A 17,188-nucleotide genomic window follows, 5' to 3' on the forward strand; every position below is an offset into this window, starting at 1 on the left:
CGGAAGTCACATTATTTCCAAAAGATAGCAGAAAGACAATATTTTAAATAAAAAATGTGTAGCCTCGAATGTGAAAAAAAAAAAAACGGCGGAAGCAAGATTATACGTCTAATATATTAATTGAATAATTCAAGTCGTAAAAAGGACTGAAAGATTGAGCGAAAAGGAATGTAAGCCTCGTTTTGCCAATATATCTGCGAAGAGTTGGTCAATCAAAATTCGTTTGAAGCCAACTAAAGCTTTCAAATTTTACTTTTTCCCTTTTGTCTCTTCTATGAAAGGGAAGAAAGGAAAAGCACAAATAAACACGTACACTGTCATATAGTATAGTATGCGCATACAGGCGCATAATCTATGTCTAGCTGTACTGCTTAAGTAGTATGTCGCAGGGATACCTTAAGATGGCGTTTAGTATGTTAAAGAAAGTTGGAAGTTAGATATTCCTTTTCCCCTTACTTTAAACTAAGATCGAGCGTAGTCTTAATAATTTATTCCGCGCTTGACGTTTTGCATGATGATGGCATCTGGCTAAGAAAAAGACATTATTCAAATATGTTTTATTATATAAGAAGAAGGAAAACCTTAAGGAGTATGTGACATTTGTATAATGCGCATATAGTATAGTACGTCTTGCGATTGTCTTAACAACCGAAAAGTAGTTGTTATGCATGCTTAAATGTTACTTTCAGCCAGTCTACTCTCCTTTTTTTTTTTCTCTTGTTTTTTATTATTTAAATATACAACAAACGCTTATAAACGTATAAACATATATACACAAACACACGAACATAGACGTACAAGCGCATGCATTTGTAGTGTATATGCAATAACTGTAAAGGTAATAAAAAGTTTTTTTACAATACTAGATAAGTATCTACTAGAAAATGTATACAAGCGTGTACACTTGTATGTATGTATGTATGTATGGTTTATATGGTATGCAAGCATGCATATATATCCCAATATGTGTATTACATATAATACGTGGAGACAAGAACGCACTACAAGACAAATGAGTTGACATTACACAGGTAAAATATTTTGCTGCGTGTCATGTGTTTTATAAAAATACCTATGTATGTTTGTTTTGTTTAATAAGTATGTGCGTGTGAAGAGTATATTCTATTTTATATTTATTTTATCTCTGGCAGGATTAACGGGTCTTCTTTCTACTCTTCTTATGCACCTTAATCGTGTGAGAGGGGGATATTTACTTACTTACTTGCTTATGGATAATGTAAGCATTCATGTGTGTTCAGTTAAATATTTGTATATATGTTTAATATTATGAATTTTCATACAATTCATATATTTTTTGCTTTTCGTTTATCATACATATATACAAACGGACGTAGTTAAATTATATAAAGTTTTTTATGTTTTGTTTTATAGCTCTTCGTTTCTCTCTTTGTTTCTGTTTTTTTTTTTTTTTTTTACAGTAATCATTATTTTATTGTAGTTTTCGTTTTTCTGTTTGTTATCATTGGATGTGGCTGCGTGCGTGTACGAAAGTTTTTCAACTTTGGCTTAATAGCGATTACCCTGCGTTCAGCATATCAATTGTGTTACTATGCTGTTGATGTACAAGTCCACGTGTGTACACGTTTGTGTTTATTTGTATATATATATATATATATATATATATATATATATATATATGTGTGTGTGTGTGTGTGTATGTGTGTGCAAGTGTAAACGTATACAACGTCCTGAATGCTTACGCTTTATGCGTAAGTCAGCAGGATTTTTTGTGTGAATAATTCTGATGTATATAAAGGGATTTATGTCACGTCATTCTCAAATACATTTTGATGAGAATTTAAAAGAAATTATTTCCAATTTTTTTTTCCTCTTTATTTTACATTTCGAAGAAAGAGACATGGTAAACGATTATAAGGCAAAGTTACTTCTTAATGACTTTGTTTTATAACAAGAAATTATTCACTAGGGGAACAAAGAAAACGCTGTATATCTTTATATAATTTAGAGATAAAATGGCCAGACAGAGTGCAGAGAGAAAGTAAAAGATATGCAAAAATAGAAACTGTAAGAGACATCTTCAATTTTAAGAAAGTTAAAAATTTAAGTTTTTGTGCAAAAAAATTGATTTTCTTCCTCTTCGTCTTTTTTGTTTGTGAATGAGCGATGATAGCAACAAAACGAGTATGCTTTTTATTATCCTATGAACTCGATGCCTACTTAAGCTTTCAACCTTATCGATGTAATTAGTGTAAGCATTGCTATAGAGTTTTCTAATATGGACACTAACAAGCAATTGTTGGTTGGCGAAATAAAAATTTCACTTTGCTTTCTTGCAAGAATTTTTACAGTATGGTATATACGCAATATATTAATGGGCTTTAAAATTAAATTCATGCAAGTACTTTTCATGAAAGTACTTTTCTAAATACATCTAGTCGATCTCAAGTAAATTCCTCTATTTTACTTTATTCGTTGCATCGTCGTAAATACGGTATGCTTTGAAAGGCATTTTCTCACTAAACTAGATTATAAATCGTATGCATATTCTAATCTTCCACTCTTCCTTCTGGTGCGAACCGATGTCTCCCCCACCAATATTTGCATGCCATATTTTACTGTCGCGATTATCGCAGGTTTACTTTCCGAACATTTTCTTATGTTCATGAGCATACCTTCTGCAGCGATTCGTGATTGTTGTTATTATCTATTCCTGGAAAAAAAATTCCAGAGTAACTGGCCTCTCTTCAGCCCCATTTGTGATCCATGGAAGCCTTTGTACAGAATAACTTCATTTAATCTATGCTACTCTTCCATGCTTGCGTTTTCACAGATTAACTTATAATTATGTCCAAAACTATGCAATGTAAAAAAAAACTACAAGAGACATAACCGAAATAATTAATGCACAGGCTTTCTTCTTTAGTATGCACCAATATTATAACCATCGTGTACATAATTCCAATTTCTTGTTGACTATTTACTTCACTATCACAATTATATCAATAATGCATGTCTCACAGAGGGCGTGTAGGGTCACATATAGATGGTGACAATATTGGTGAACACATAAAATTTTTGGATTTACTAGCTACAATTGTTTTAGGGTCGCTAGTTTTGTTTTCATAATACAAAGGAAAAATCTGAATTTTGAATGCAGATCTTTCGTGTGACTTATGATAAGAAACGGTTCATGAATTATTTTGCAGTTCAATTATTCAAAGTTACTTAACGCTCTTCAAAGGACTTTTTGCTTTGGATGTGACCAATCATTCACGTTATATCGTCTTTCCGTGCAACACGGTAATGGTCAGAACGGGATAAGGAAAGAGAACGAATTAACTGGGTGGTGGCCGCAGCGTGGTGGGTGTGTTGGCAAACAGTGAGTGTCATGCCGTCACCGACTGAGCACTCATTGTTGGTGCTACGAAAGTGCGCGGTACCATATTGAGATTTGAATCCGATAGTATTGTCTTCGTAGTTGCCATTCTTATCTACTCTGAGAATTTTCCCTTTGTGGGTATGTGCTTTTTAATAAATAATATACTACGCTAGCTTAGCAAAGTTACGCTAATGCGCTTTGCTAAGAACTTTGTCGGCCCAACTGAGTTCAAGAGTACGATTTTCATCGATTCGCTTTTTTTCAAATACAGAGAACAGAAATATTTCATTGTTCCTTTCGGTTCAATACATTTCAGTTTTCTTTTATTATTATAATTGTTTCATTGTCGATCTCTGTCGAAAGCCTCTGTTCTCAGCAATCGAGTCATTTTCATGCTGCGGCAATTTTAATATCACTCCCTTGATATAAATTTTGTGTTTTGCGCATACTTTGCGTTCATTTCGTTCGAAGAAATGAAAACGCCAATAATGACAAGCAAACATAAAATAGCGGTTAGAATTCTGTCTATCAACGCATACTTTCCAACTGCATTCGCTATGCAAGTACTATAATAACTTTATTTTATCAATCAGAAGAAATCGATATTTTCTGTGGTCTCGCTTTTCGTTTGCCTGCTTATGCACGTCTATGTGAATGTGCTTTGTTGCGCGTATGCTTTTGTGTGTGTGTGTGTGTGTGTGTGTGTGCGTATATATGTTTGCCGTGATTAATACTGCTTCATTTTGTCGGATGCTTCTGGTTTCTTCCTTACTATAGATTGCCGTTTGTTTTTTTTCCTTTGCTTTACCTTTGACCAACCAAAGGTTAACTTTTATGCCGCATCCTAAATACATATGTTCCGGATTCGATTGCTTTTACTCTTCTACTGCTTTGTTAACTTTTTTCGTTATTGTGTTTTTTTTTACAGTTTGGGTGAAAATGTCATTGATTGCTGGATAAAAAACGCAAATGTTTTTTTATGCTAAGTGAGGATGAAGTATGAACGAAACAAAGAGTAATAAGGCAAATGAAGTGACAGTCTTCATGCTTCATAAGGGTGAAGACTAATTAGATTTAACAAACTTAACTGTAAAATACCGAAACTCAAAAAAGAAAAAATATATAAGTGAATAAAAAAGAGTCAACACCTATTCACTTTCTACACAATATTTTAAAATATTAATAATCGTATAATATGTTGCCATTTAGTTTTGTAAAGTTTGTTGTTTTTCATTTTCCTCATTTTATTTGCTTGACATTCTTATCTTTTGTTGTCCATACCCATGCGAGTCAATGCATTTATGTGTGTTTGCGTAATACATGTGTGAGCTTATTGATACATAAATAGTCAAAATAAAATTTTACACACATTTCTCTTACATATCTACATACATATATAGTAAGAAACTCACATACACTCTTCCGATGATTATAATTTTATTCCTCTTGCTCACATATTTTACAATTCTTCCTCTTGGTCATACAATTTACAATTCTTCCTCTTGCTCATATAACTTTATGGGAGAAAGTTCCACAATTGTAAGACAGGCAGGCGCGATAAATCAAAGAGATAGGTCCTAGTTATAGAAATTTTTTTGTGCATACAGAGCGAGAGAGAGAGAGTGAGCGTGAGAGAGAGGATGACAGGGGGAGAGATGGAAAAAAAGAGAGAATTATTGAAGAAGACTGAAAGAATGAGGCAATTAATTGGGAGAATCAACGATTTGTTATATAACAGTTTTGAGAAATAACTAATTGAGGAAAGTGGGAAACATTATATGATATAACACAAAAACATATTAATTTATTTAGAGATAAAAACACAAGACGATCTACATTAGTCTAGATTCCTTTATATAATATAAATTTATGAAGTATCTAGAGGACTATCAAGGAAATATTTAACTTTATTAAAGCGACTAGAGTACCCCACTAGCCTACCCTTAAAAAAAAAAAGCCGAGAATCAGTTGCTAGCGCTTATCCTAATCTTAGTTGTAAAGTTTATTACTTTGGTGTAAATAAATTATGTTAATAATAATAATAATAATAATATTAATATAAACGTTAAAGTAGTTGTTTAAAGAAAATTCAGTAATGATATCGCGTAAGGATTTCTTGTGCTAAATAGCTTCGCCAGGCAGCAAGAAGACCTTTGTAATTATCGAGTTGATGAAATTTTATCATTTTCTACTGATTGCTTTCAAAATTGGATTTTCTCGGAAATAGATACCGGGTATAGAGTAGTAAATGCTTTAGACGAATGCTATTAAAAATGGTTTCGGCTGGTCCACCATTTCAATCACTCCCCTTCTTTATACGAATAATTGCGGGGTGGTTTAGTTAAATTCTTTTATTTGTTTTTAAAGTGTATTTAAATAGTTTAAATAAAAAAAATATTCAATCAAAAAAGTTCCTTGCCATTACTGTCTTTTCGTATAGCCAGGGCGGTCTTCGTTTCAATTAAAGTCCCCGAAATAATGTCAATTAAGACTATTTGCATATATGAAAACATACTGCTACTATAATCTCACCATTTGGAAAATAGTGGTTGAAAACAAGTAAACTCTTATACTCATCACCTGGCATTGAGAAACCAACGGCTGAATAGATTCGAGGTATAATTTTAACAGAGACATGTACCAAATTTTCCATGAGTGCGAGTATTGAAAAACAAAAGCAAATGAAACTTTTAACATAACCTTGAAAACTGATGGTAAGTGTGTTTTCCCTAATAGCATAACGCGAGCCATAACATTAAAAAAAAGAAAATAAATGAAAATGAAATGGAAAACTCTGAGAGCACAAAATGCAAGTACTAAGGCAAGATGAGTGTAAGTTTCTCTCAAGTAGGCGAGAGTTCTGATGATTTTATGTGAAGGGTTTTTCAAAAAATTATTTTCTAATGTATTAACCGTTTATTTTTGAAACGTATTCTCTTGAATGTCGCATATCAAACATACGCATATAAACACTATAGATGGTTATTGATTCTAAGCGGAAGTTGAAAAGTTAAACTAAAAAACCACATTTATTTAGTAGCTTCGTCGTAGCTTAGGTTTTCAGGTAACCTTAACCGTTTTCACTCTTACCTCCCATTTACCAACAATTCCTTAAGGAGTGGCAACCCTAATAATTTTTTTTTTTTTTTTTTTGGTCAATAGATGCTTCGAACCTTTTAGAACATATGGAAAGAAACTCATCACCCACAAATAATTGCTTCCTTGAAATGTTGTTCTTTTTCTGGAAGAGACAAGCCGCTTGCTATGCTAATATATCTGTCGATATTTATGTCCAGTTGAAAACGTTTCCAAACACAGATACATCAATGTAGCTTCACTGAAACAACTGCTGGATGGATGTGAAGCTGAGAACGATTTGAGAGTTTTCAATACTTTTGCCCAAAAATTAAAAGTTTAGGGTAAAGTTTTTGAAGTTGTTTGTTGTGAGTTCGTCCATTTTAATACCTTTGATTCTCTCTTTGGTAGGCACTTTCTAGCTTAAAATCATGAAGGAAAGAAAATGAGGACGAATATTTGATTACGTAATGGCTTTTGCATAGTTTATAACAAATTATAAATCCTTCAACGCGTTTATATCCAAACACGTTTTTTTTAATGAACGTTGGTAAAACTCCTACAATTTGCAATCTTTTACAGTATCTTTAAAACGACATTCTCTGGAGGAATACGTAATAAGTTATATTCAAAATTTTTTAATTTATTCCTCTAGCTATAGACATGTAGATTTAATAATATTTCCCGTTTTATTTTTATACCCATCGTTTTCGTGCAGTCTGCCAAATGTTCATCAAATTTTGGATCGATGCCCTCCTGTACCTTTTGCCGACCGACCGTCTGTGTAATGTCTATTGTAAACACACGCAATGCCAAGCCACATAGAAGTGAAGTATACTTGCTGATGCAAACTTGAGCAAATATGCACAAAATTTTAAGAATTCGTCTTGGGGCATAAGATCATTGTTGTCTTTCAGAAAGCTAATTTTTGTGGTATTGCCTTAGATGATATCTTAGACAGTCAAGAATTGCATAAGAAGACGATTGTGGGTGTGAGATATGTTTAAATGATCAAAAGATTTGACTTTTCGGGCATAATTGCTTGGCAAGATATACATGCAAATGAAACTTTGAATGCGTTTTTTCCGCGACATGATTGCTGAGAAGGGCAAGCGATATCAATGAAATAATTTTCTCTTCTTCCGAATTTTTTACAATATCTTGAAAACAACATTACTTGGATATTTTCCTTTTTTTTTGGTCGAAATGGTCAAATGGATTCCACATTCCTCACGAGAGGTCCCAGTGCTGCCATTTCATAATTTTTTTTCTAGTGCTTAAGACTGCGCTTAATAACATCCTTCACTATTCTATTATCTTTCTTTTCGCTCAAAATAAACGTGGTTTGTTGTTTTGTAATAAAGTGGTTTTACCTCTTAATTTAAGTGCCGTTGAGGACTCCGAGATCTAGCCGAAGCTTAGAAGTGCAGAAGAGTGTTCATGTGTATAGGTCTGTTCAGGAACTAACTAGTCTATTTTAAGCAATCTTTAATGGGCATCTGAACAGTTACGTCATCCCATCGTGGGCGGCTTTATAGTTTATATCATTTTACGATGTTATTTCTATACCTAGCATCGAGGCGTATTCATTCGAACAAAACCATTACAATCTGCGAAGCAAGCTTCCGGCACCCAATAAAGTGCACGTATTTGTGGTCAGTATTCAAATTCTAAATCGATCTAAACACATTTTTCTGTCAGTCTGTGTAATGTAGTAAACACAACCATTTGCACACAAACATAAGTTCTAATTAAAAAAATACATTCATTAGCAATCGGCGTAAAAAAATCCATTTTTGCCAATCTTCATTACAATGATATTTATATAACTAAGTTCTATTCAAGTAAAATCTAATTATAATTTATATATAATAAAGGTCCAAATTGTACTAGAAAGGCTTAAAAATAAATAAAACGTTTAATCAACTCTGTGTTTCTCTCTTGTCTCTGGCTCTCTTGCTCATCATCATTTTAGTACTGATAAGAAGAGTCTCGCGAGAGAAAGAAGAGAGAGAGAGAGAGAGAGAAAAAGAGAGAACGGTATAACAGCATAACCATTTCGAAAACTTTGATACGTAATAACAATGTTTAACAATTGCTCTCTCGAAAGTATATCCTCTCGATTTCTTTATTTGCTGAGGCATGTCTCTCTCCGGGTGTTTCAGTTGAATGTCATGTGCTTGAATAGTGTGATGATTATCTATTTAGTACTTTAGTATTCTTGGATGGGACGGAAAGAAATTAAATAACAACGGTCAAAAAATCAGTAGAATGCACGGAATGATTTGAAATCTAGTCTTTTAATGTCGTTCGCGTGTAAAACAACACGTTTTTTGCCAAGTCGTGTATATTTGCAGAATGAATTCATATTATAAAAAAAGAGATATAATTAAGAGAAATATTAATTTACAATAATTTTAAAATATATTAAAAAAAAAAGGAAAGAATTAAAAAAAAAAAAAATAGAGTGAAAGTTTAAAGATAATTGAAAAAAAAAAAAAACCAATGTTTTTGTGCGGTTCTTGCGGAAAGTGTTGTCTTATGTGGAAAGTGGTTTAAAATATTGCGGTCAAAATTCTTCTTTTTATTTCGTTTTGTTTTTATTTATAAGAAAATCAACGACTATATCCCGTATAGACAACTTTTTTGTGTCACTTGCCAAAAGCCATTAATACTATCCTTAAGTATATATATTATCCCTGTGCATGAATACCTAGGCGTACGTGGTTGGATGTATGTACATTTTACTCAGCATGTGTGTTATGGGTGTGCATTGTGCAATTTATGTCAATATGAAAGGCATTGCACGGATGCGTTGAAAGGTTTTTTTGTACTTTTACTCTTAACACATAACAGTTAAAGCAACAAAAACTACGTAAAACCGAATAGTACGTTTGCGGCAACAGCTACTGTTGACGATGACTACGTTGATCATGATGATGATGATGATGACGATGATGATGATGATGATGATGATGATGACGGTTGTTTGATGTTTGCAAGTGTGCGGTCTACATAATAAAAGTTTAAGTGCACGGGCGTATGACAGTTTTAAGCGATACACAAAATGCAAAACTTATGTTTATGTGTCGTTATGACGTATATTAATGGTTGCAGAACCCACGGGAAAGCTTCTGTGTGAACAAACGTAAAGTGTTTTAAAGACGCTTTCTTTAGCGAGAATATTCAACCACAATAATTGTAACACAACAAAAAACACAACAAATGTGCTCTATCCATACCAGTGACCGGTTCACATAAAGATACAAAATTTAACAAGAGAAAAAAATTTCTTTTTTAAAATTGTAAAATCTCTCTTCATGACTTCAATGTATAAATTTGAAAAAACTATATATGTATATATATACGCATATGCATATACATATAATAACTTAATATGCTTCATATGCATTCCACATGAATACTAGCATGGAATTATTTAACAGTTTTGCTATGTTTTATATTAGAAAGCAACAAAGTAAGCAAAATGATACGTCAAAAACATACGAACAGAAGCTTAACCCGACTGAAATCGAATAAGTTTTAATTAAACCAACTAATAAATTATAAACTTCGCTCGCATCGACTACATGTGTAACCAAAAATAACAAAACGACATAATACAAAATATTCCGGAAAGAGGATACAAAAACTTTTTTTTACAATTTTTTCAATCTATCTAACGAGTCGCCAGCAAAAAAGAATAAATAAATAAATAAAACAGAGCACATAAACCATTACATGTTTTTTTACTTTTGTACTCGTTTTTATATACACGCATACACACGTAGCGGCATGCGAGTGGGATTTAAAAATATGTCATACTTGCCGCACTTTTGCTGATTTTTGAAACAATGTATGCTCACTTTTTTTTTCACAAGGATAAGTAAAACGTTCAACAAAAAAACCAAAGTACAAACGAGGCATTATTTGTGGTAAGTTATAACGGGATTCTATTGCTATTGCTATTGCCATTGTTTATAGTCTACCCTACGTGAGCCTGAAGTATACTAAGGCATATCGATAAAATGTTGCACCATCTATTGGACCAAGACTAACTAACTAACTAAAGTTCATCGCTAAAAGAACCGACAAAGAGCCAGCACTACTTCTTATGTAATTTCTATGAATTCGTTTGAAATTCTCTCCCACAACTTCATAGCTTTTAACTTCTATCTTCTATCTATGCTGACTTTTAACTTTTTCTATGTTTATAACCAGAGAAACTATTTCCTTTATTTATATACGTCTGTCTTTAGCTATTCGCTCTTGTCCGAACTCTACTATATTTTTGCGGTGGAGGGTAAGACTAGCTTCGTTGTCAACTTTCTTTTGTTTCGCTTTTTTTTTTTTTTTTATTCATATTCGTTTTATTCGTGTTGACATACTTTTAATTAGATTTATTTATATACATAGGTTTTTTATTTCTCTTTCATTCTCCGCACAATAACGCATAAAAAAATTGTTTTTTTTTTTTAATCTCCCTATAGAGTATTCCAGCGTTATGGTTTGTTTTGTATAGTAATGTATTGTGCACCGTGGTATATACATAAGACAGGAAATAAAATTTTGAAAAGATACATATGTACGCCTGTATATTCAAACTAATTTTGAATTCTGTTTTGCGGTGATTTTTGCACAGGAAGTCTATTTGGCCGATCCTGAATTGTTGAAAGAGTCGAGATAAAAACGCCAGGAGGCAATTAATTTTTTCCAACTAAGGCTAATATTCCAACATTATCGAAGTTTTTGTATTCGTCCTGAATAAAAACCTTTTATTAATCTACTACTAGTGCTGGGCGGGGAGCTAAAGATAGATAGTAGTAAAGCTTAAGTTATTTCGTAGAAATTATACGAATCGTTTATGTTATCGATAAATATGATCGCCAAATAAAGTGAAGACTGTACTAGAAGATTCTTACTGAAAGGAAGGACCACTTTTGGATATACGTTTTGAAGAAGCTACTTACATATTACTATTCAAAACTCGCGGTTTTCTTCTGGTAGACGATTGCGCACAGCAAAAGCTGTGCTTGGTGAATGCTTCGCCTTACTTTTATCCGCTTCTGTTTATTGCGGATCGATTACCTTGACTAATACCCTCCCTGGACTTTGAAATTTAGTTTTCAATTTAGGATGACAAATAAAATTTGAAGTTCTTCTCCAAGGCAACGAAAAGACTTTAAAATTGGCCTCACTATTGAAGATAACCTAGTAGTTAGCGATGAAGAGCAAACAATAGAAAAAAAAATTTTTAAGATTTACTTGTAATTTCATTTGACAGCAATTGATATTGATCAGAAATATATAAAATTTTCGAAGTTTCTCGTGGGTTTTTTTATAAGTTGCGAATATTTGCGAAATCCATCTCTTGAAGAACATATCTTCCGTCCTCGAAATAAGAAATTAAATTACGAGTGGTTTAAGATCAGTCTTCTACGATCCGATTTTCGATGATTATATTGAAGATGTGTTATTTGAAGGCATCTTCGTACTCACATGAAGCCGTCTCATTGCGTTTTCTGAAACTGAAATTACTACTAATCAAAGCTTCGGAGCAGGAGTACGAATTATCAAAACCAATTTCTTCGGGACAGAGGCTGTAATTATTCAATTCAACGAGTAAACGACAAACAATCTGACCTAATTTTTACGGATAGAAGCAATGGTAAACTTTTCAGAATAAATTTTTTTTTTTTTACTATATATATAGTACTTTATTATATTATAGCACAACATTTGGAAGGAAATAAAATGAAGACAAACTTGGAATGGCAGTTTTATGATCTTGAAATTGTTAGTTACTAGAAAGAAATAACAAACAAAAAAATTTTATTAATACAAATATGTCCACCGTACAATGTAAAGCTTTTTCCTCGTAAGACAATTTTTCAAAAAAATTCCCGATTCAATTTTCATTCAAATTTTTTATGTTTTCGAAATAAATTTTTAAGGAAAACAACGAACAGGTTTTTCAATAAGTTAATTTAAAGATTATTCATGAACTGAAGAACGTCCTTCCTTCCTTCCTTGAAAATGGAACCTCTTCATTCAAATACTCGAAAATTATTAGATTTTCAAAAATTTATGCAAAGGGAGAATGGTTTAGGTGCCGTAAATTTTTAAAATTGTTTTTTATATATAAATTTGTGATTAATAATCCTTGAGCAATATTATTCAAGACTCTTGCTTTGGGCTGTGACAGTCGCTCGCCCTCTTACATATAATTGTAAACCTCAATATGAATAACAATTTTGACTACAGAAAACTTTTGTTAGTAATTTGTAAAAGAGCAGACGTCAGGGAACCACTCTTAACCTTACATAAAAGTACTATCGGAGCTATGCCAATGTATTCCTTGTCCTCCCTGTATTCCTTAACCTTATATAATAAGATTATTCTCACGATAATTAATTCAAGGAATACATCGCCCATTTTGAATAGAACGATTCCACGACTCCATTGAATTTATTCTATTACATGTCTCGCATTTCAAAGTTCTTACGGAATTGACAGAGATTACTACGATATCCTAGCCTACTGAATTCATCGTTAATCTTACTTGTATGACAATTCACATTGGGCCTTTTTTATTTCTATTCATACAATGCTTTTGAAAATAATGATTGTTCTGAGAAGTGGTCGAAGAAGTGACCAGAACCAAACTATTTCAATAGGGTTCATGCTTGGGATAAAGCATGTCATCAAAATGCCTTAATGCATGAATACAAGACGGACGGGTGGAGAGACAAGATTCTGAATCAATCGGTATATGAAAATGTGGGCCTATCTCAAGTCGTTCTTTGCATTGTGTACTTCCGTACATACTTAATATAGACTTGTACCACAAGTGGTGTAGGGTACAATAAATAACCCATCTTGGAAAACTTGGATATAAACTTTTGTAAATTTTCAATTTTTTAAATCAAATCATTGGCGATTCAGTAGCCCGATTCGTCTTTATAAGATCTTTAACAGATAGAAATTTTTTTGTTTGCTTCACAACTATTCCTGACCACTTCTCAATTGGTTCTAACTTTTTGATCCTTCTGTAAGAAATTCCTTAGATTAGATGTGGACACGGGACAGTTGGGCTAACCACTTTCAGTGGGATACTTTGCTTTGCTACTGAGAGTACGACTAGCAAGCAGTGGTTTACAAAATCGAACAGACACACAGGTAAACAAATCTACTCCAGATTAACTTAAATCAGATCCTCCTGGCTGCTACAGTACCTTTGACGAGTAGAGTGTCGAAAGACTTAGAAATAAGGTAATCAAATTAGAAATTCATATAAATTGGACGGATTTTTTATACATTTTACTAAGTAAATTCAATTTTTTTTTTTATTTTTATACTGACTCCCAACATATCCTACTGAAATATCGCTTGTTTATAGTATTCGAATGATGAAAATGAAAAATTTTAACGTTATTCAGCAGTCTATAGTTCTTTTCTAGGTTATCTCCAAGCATAAACTTATGACAACAGCCATATATTGGTACTGGTCGCTGAAAGTAGTCACTTCAGCTTTGAAATTATTGTTACTATCATAATTTTTATAATTTATTTAGATTAAAAAAATAAATTCTAGGACCAGGGTGAGCACTAGAAAGCAAGACTATCGGCTCCCCCTGTTTAAAGGATGAGATAATTTGTTAACATAGTCACTCTAATAAAGTTAAATATTTTATTGATATTAAGTTTCTGTTAAGCTGCTCATAGGGTTGAAAGTTTTGGAAACGAGTCTTTCAATATTGGAAATATTTTGGCATAAACAAAGCAACACCTGTTTAAATGTACAGTTTTGTCCACGACTGTAAATGAGAGGAGCAGATTGTTCAAAGATATTTTGATGTATTCCAACACTACGACCAAATGGTTTGATGATCATTTCTTCGACGTTGATTGTATATAGGGCTGGAATGAGGTTAGAATTAATATGGGAGTAGAATTAATATGGGAGTGAATGATAGCACTGTCGATTTTTTTGAAAGTAAATTTAACGTATAGCGCAAAATTACAACTGAGAAATCTATATTTCTTTCTTGGTATATTTGGTGGCCGTTACTTGGAGAATAAATTTCTAATATGTAAGTCGAGTTCAGTAGGTGGGATTTATTTATTGTTTTGTTTTCTTTTAAATTTATTACAACCAATTTGCGCTCAATTTTCAGTTGAGCACAATTCGTAAAGTCTTGCTAGACGCATTAGCAAGGTACAGCCCATATTGCACACACAATTGTTCATTACCTATCGTCACAAAAAGACTGAAATAGGTAAGCGTGTTCATGAAAATAGCACACATGTGGATTAATTATTACAACAATATTTGCGCTGATATTTATGTAATCGATTAAATATTATTGTCGATGAATCTTGCAGTTAATTGTGGATACGCTTCACGGAAGAAGGTAGACAAGAGAATGTAGAAAAAATGCCGCATCTATGGTAAGAACATAAAATGCAGTAATGTATACATCTCGCACTCAGATTCTGATTGTAGAAACTTTATCATATGTGGTTTTTATTTTAATTTCAAGTCAAATCAGACGTCGCTGTAAACTGCGTCACATATGAAGATATAGTAGAGTTTCACTTGCCGTAACCAAAGCACCGCATATTTAATGATAGCAACTTTTGCAAACTTACAAATAATACAAAAGAGCATACAAACTATTGCCTCATTTCTATGGATAAATTACGTTATTTTCAATAAAATTCGATTATATATAATCAGTGATTATAATTAGTCAACGCGCAAAGTTGTTTTCAGTACATGGTTCGTGTTACCCGAAACCCTTTTTTCTTAGTTTTTTTGAGTTTAGTAAAAGATTACTCTCTAACACTTATTAACACATCTTCGTTGGAAAATTTTTTGAAGGGCGTATCGCTGTACGGTCGCTTCCTTTACACTTCCCATAATTTTAATAAAATGGTTTTTTAATTGGGTGAGATTAAATTGAAACTATTTCAGATTAAATTCCTTTCTAACCACGAACGTTTGCGACAATATGCGGCAATCGCTAATTAACAAAATTTATTTGTTGTCAATGCTTATTGTAATTGTGGGGTTTCAGTTACGTATTTAACTTTAAATGCCACATTCCTTAGTTCTGTTATAAAAAGAAATTTAATTTGGCTTTCAGTGTTAAAGACCGCATTCGTTTTCAGGTCGCAAAACTTCTTGTAAAGATTCTGATACCTGATCGTGCCTTTTTCCTTGCAGCATTAATCTCTGAAGATGGTATATATATATTTTCAGGCATTCTAATGATAACGGCGGTAGAATACTTCTTTAAGTAATTTCACTTACCTGGAACAATTTCTTAACGAATGAAATATTTCCCGCTTATCTGCAAATCAGTTGTACTTGTCCTTTAGCGGTGAGCTATATCGATCTGTAAAATTAACATTTCTTGGGGGATTTTCTCTGTTTTTTAAATTCAACTCGCGATCGGGTCTAATTATAGAAGATAACTGTCAAACGAAACAAAATGCTTGCTTCCCGCTTAAAAGTCTTGAGGTTTCATATTCAGGTGATCAATCAGTTCATTTGCATAAACTCTCCAGCTCAAAATAAAGGCATCATTACTACTTTCAAAAAGAAACAAAAGAATTTCGAAACTCGTGAGGCGTTAAACTTTTCATATTAAACAAATTTTTCTTCCAAAGACGGCAATTTCCAACTTGTAGCGTGGGTTGCAAAACCTCTTTTATAATCTTTCCATTCACCATTGGGTAACTGAACAAGCAATTTGTTCTATAGATAGTGTAGTTGATAGAGTCTTAAATATGGGTGAAACTGCTGTTGCCGTGAGTAATACTACCCATCTGCTACGCAAGATGGGTGAAATATTCTAATGAACGATATTTAAAATCGATTCAAATGTAATTTAATTTAACTAAATTTTTCTTTCTTGAATCTGTGAATTTTTTTTTGGAATGTAAAGATTTGTAAATTAAGGTAGGGCTTAAAAAACACAGCTTACCAGATTTTCATGCACATTCATTACGCCAGGTCGTTTGCAATACCAAAAAGATAGCTTCAAGCAGTTCCTTAAGTGCATATATTATCGAACAGCATCAAATTTTAAATCATTCCAAGAATGTCTGTCCGTCCGTCCATCTATTATAAACACACTCCCGGCCCTAAAAACGATGGTATTGAATTCATATGTGTCTGAAGCCTTAGAAGTTCGTGCTCGCACGTTGCTACTGAAAATGAGTCAAATTGGTCGAAGCGACTGACTCAGCCGATAAAAAGTTTCCACATACATTCTGTGGTTGTTTCTGCAGTGCTTTTTCACGTATGATAGATCCGACTGTAATTGAGTGCGACATTTCTAATTGTTTATTATGATAAAAGGGAAAGCTCTCGAGCAACTACATTGTACATTGGAATGGTAGGAGTTTTGATTGTTAATTTAAGCTTAATTTTCTGGACGCGAATTGTAAACCAACTGTCATTCTATAATAGTCAATATTATACCTCTCGTACTAGCAGACAGCAAAAATCTGCTTTGTACCGCGAAATTGAAAAAAGCTTTAGTTCGCTTATGTGAAATTGGAATGGGCGTGATATTTGGATAATGCGAAGGAAGGTGGCGTCAGGTATTTACGTTCAAGATAACACTTACAACGAGCAAAAATAACACTTACATATATTGCGAAAGACCTTTGCGGTCGAAGTGTTGCTCAGTGTGTAAGAAGACATGGGAAAATTGAAATGAGTTTAGTCTTATATGCGTA

The 17,188-nt window shown here is 32.8% G+C and overlaps 1 protein-coding gene across 7 annotated transcripts in view; it reads left to right on the forward strand.

Moving 5' to 3' along the window:
• Window positions 1-17,188, forward strand: part of LOC119640631 — a 217,761-nt gene that overhangs the window by 84,601 nt on the left and 115,972 nt on the right. For 3 of the 7 annotated variants that reach the window (XR_005247686.1, XM_038038808.1, XM_038038804.1), the window contains exon 1: window positions 10,152-10,371. The exons of the other annotated variants lie outside the window; for them this stretch is intronic. The gene's annotated coding sequence lies outside the window, so the exon portion shown is untranslated. Of the gene's footprint in view, window positions 1-10,151; window positions 10,372-17,188 lie in introns of those variants that run through there. 7 annotated transcript variants of the gene reach the window in all.

This window comes from Glossina fuscipes, unplaced genomic scaffold (assembly GCF_014805625.2).
Source record: "Glossina fuscipes isolate IAEA_lab_2018 unplaced genomic scaffold, Yale_Gfus_2 121, whole genome shotgun sequence".
Classification (NCBI taxonomy): Eukaryota; Metazoa; Arthropoda; class Insecta; order Diptera; family Glossinidae; genus Glossina; species Glossina fuscipes.